Genomic DNA, 2,974 nt, shown 5'->3' with positions numbered 1-2,974 from the left:
TGGAATGATGTAAAAACGAGCGTTCTTGCTCATTTTGCTTCCGAGAAACATGCAAAACGGGACGGAAAACATGAAATTTTGCAATAATCTTGCACCACCCTTGCACAAAACCACGATAATTTTTCTAATTTCATAGATAACAGGAGACTGTATTTTTCTACATAACCCTGACAAAAAGTCTGTAAAGATGTACAAACTTTTTCTTCTTTTCCCCGAAGAATTGTATGTAGCGACTGACTTTCCGCCTTTGTTTAATACGATTTTCGTTTCCGTTTTTCCTAGTCCCTCATTTTTATGAACTATTTGGTGCTCCAAGGTGGGTACTCTTGAACTGATACAAAGATAGGAGAAGAATAGTTTCATCGGATTCATTTTATTTGTGCTGAGGCGCAAATGATCAGATGTTTGAATTTTGGGCCTTCAATAGTTCTTCCTTCTTCGCTGGATCTTGCTCTCAATGCTCTCAGGCAGAAGAACAGTCATGGTACAGGCTTTGCTTCTTCTGAGTCTTCTACAGTTTGGCTTCTATTGAACCTGCTCTGATCAGTTTAGAGTAGGTAACGAGGGGTTTTCACTTGTTCTTCCATTGATCCTGGTCTAGAATTCTTGGGCGGTGCTGGACAGTTTCCACTCTGGTTAACAGGCCGAAAAATCAGATTCGACTGTGCATTGAACCATGTGAACATCGATTGTCCGTTTATTTTGGTTGAGTTAACGAGCCCACTTCGAGGTTCGATGACCAGAAGCAGTGCAGTACTGTGCACCCTTTGGCCCAACAGTTAGCTGAAACTATTCGGGTGCGCCACTGGATTATTAACTGAAACGTAACGAAGAAAGTATGGGATCACAATGAGTATTATTTCCTTTGTAAGCTGCCTAATAATAATAGATGGGTCTGATTAGAATAGGCAACGCCGTTTTGTTATTGTGCTTGATAAAATATTCTGTCACCCAAAAATGGTCTGCCACGTGTTTATTGTGCGGAATTATTGGAATGGATCGTTTGCATCGAATTCGGGCCGTTTGGACTGGCTGATCTTCATCAACGGTGTCTGCCAAGTCTTCAGAAAGAAAAAACAACCGTTTTTTCTTCACTTTGCAGATTGGGAACGCTCATCAATATCACACGTGGTGTTATTACAAGTAATCACTGTCTTAATGCACCAGTAGTAATAATAAAGCGATACACATTTTTATTTTGCCTTGATCTGATTCTGTCCGAATCGGACGCGCACCGCCTAGGCACATTTCCTCTTTGCGCGCCACTTAAAAATCCATTAAGTTACGAAAGTCTTCACAAGTGGTAATAACAGACCGACGAATATAATTTCGGAATTGCCGCTTTGTCTTCTGTCGTATGGGTGACCGTAAAAGTGCGATTTTATAATTGATTTAATTAAAAAGACCCGTAAGCAATTTGGCCAGCACACCACTCACATATGGAAGACCCGGAGGAATGGTTTAAATTGAGCGATCTTCGGTTTCATCTTTTTCTTCTTCTTGGTACGCCGTCTGGCAATCCCAATCTGAGAAGTTGCTGCCCTGAAAAAGTCCTTTTGAGTCCACAGCTCATCAGGGGATTTTTTCCAAATAAACCTGTTCAGTTAATCAAGTGTTCCGGTCATATCGAAGAACCTGCAAAAGGCGAATTTGAAGAAAAACTAATTTTTGATTTTTCGCTGAAAAATCCGGGAGGAATTCGCTGGATTTTCGCACTTCAATTTTTCTTTCGAAAATGAAGCCCCCAAAGAAAAAATGCCACTATAGATTAAATCTCGGCGCCTTCAGGGACTGAAGATGGTTTTAGCAAAAATCGCACAAACGTGGTTTCCAAGAAACTGAAAATTGCTCGAAACCCAGAAACCAAGGGCATGATCGAATACACATAAAAACATTGAGATCCATTTTTTTTCAAAACTCAATAATAAAGAAGTTATGGACCATTTACCAATTACGCGTAATTTTTCTGGAAAAAACCTTCGCATTTTGGCCGATTTTCTCTAAGTCACTTTGCGGCTGAATCTTTACCTAGGAGGCTTTCGATGGTCGAAAGCAATCAATCTGGCTGTGAAAAAAACGAATAAAAAAGCTCTCATAATGGCCTAAACAAGATTTTTGGATTGACCCTTGTAGCTCTGCCGCAGATTATTTGCGAAACAAACCAACCCAGATTTTACTGTCTTCATATGTACAATAAGGGGCAAAGGAAAAATTCGAGAAGTAAATTTTTGATTTTTCTACCTGCAAATTGCTTGCAACCTTGAGTCGATTTTCATTTTTTAATTTTTTTGCTGCAAACGAAGCCCTGTAGCGAAAAATCATACCTAATAATACTCTTCATGAAACATCGGTCTAGTCACGGTCTATCCAACTGTAATTTTAGCAAAAGGCTTCATTGAACCGTTTTCGGAAAAAATCCAAAAACGTTAAAAAACGGCAAAATCATTTTGCAACTCAAAAAAAACCACGCAAATCTAAAACTTCTTGATTTCAAGCGTTTTTTGAGAAAACTGCCAACATTTTCCCATCCATGGTTCACTTTCTAAAAAGGCCATTTATTTCTGCCTAGAATGATGTACAAATGAGCGTTCTTGGTCATTTTGCCTCCGAGATATGAGCAAAAACGGGACGGAAAACATGAAATTTTGGCATATTCTTGCACCTAAGTGTCTGATATTCAAATTTCGCTTTCTGGGCCAAAACTACTCGAATTTCCTCACTCACGTTCTTACGACTGAATCGACTTTTCAATTCTCTATCCAACGATGCCAAAACGATGTCTGTGGGTCGAATGGTTATTGAGAAACTTCGAAAAAAGCAGCGTCATGTTCAAGTGGATTTTGCAATTCAAAAAAAACCACGCACATCTAAAACTTTTTGAATTCAAACATTTTTTGAGAAAACTGCCAACATTTCCCCATCCATGGTTCACTTTCTAAAAAGGCCATTTATTTCTGTCTAGAATGATGTACAA

Source organism: Dendroctonus ponderosae, unplaced genomic scaffold (assembly GCF_020466585.1).
Source record: "Dendroctonus ponderosae isolate FM_Combo_2020 unplaced genomic scaffold, Dpon_F_20191213v2 Dpon_F_20191213_11, whole genome shotgun sequence".
Classification (NCBI taxonomy): Eukaryota; Metazoa; Arthropoda; class Insecta; order Coleoptera; family Curculionidae; genus Dendroctonus; species Dendroctonus ponderosae.
This window is presented reverse-complemented; position numbering follows the sequence as displayed.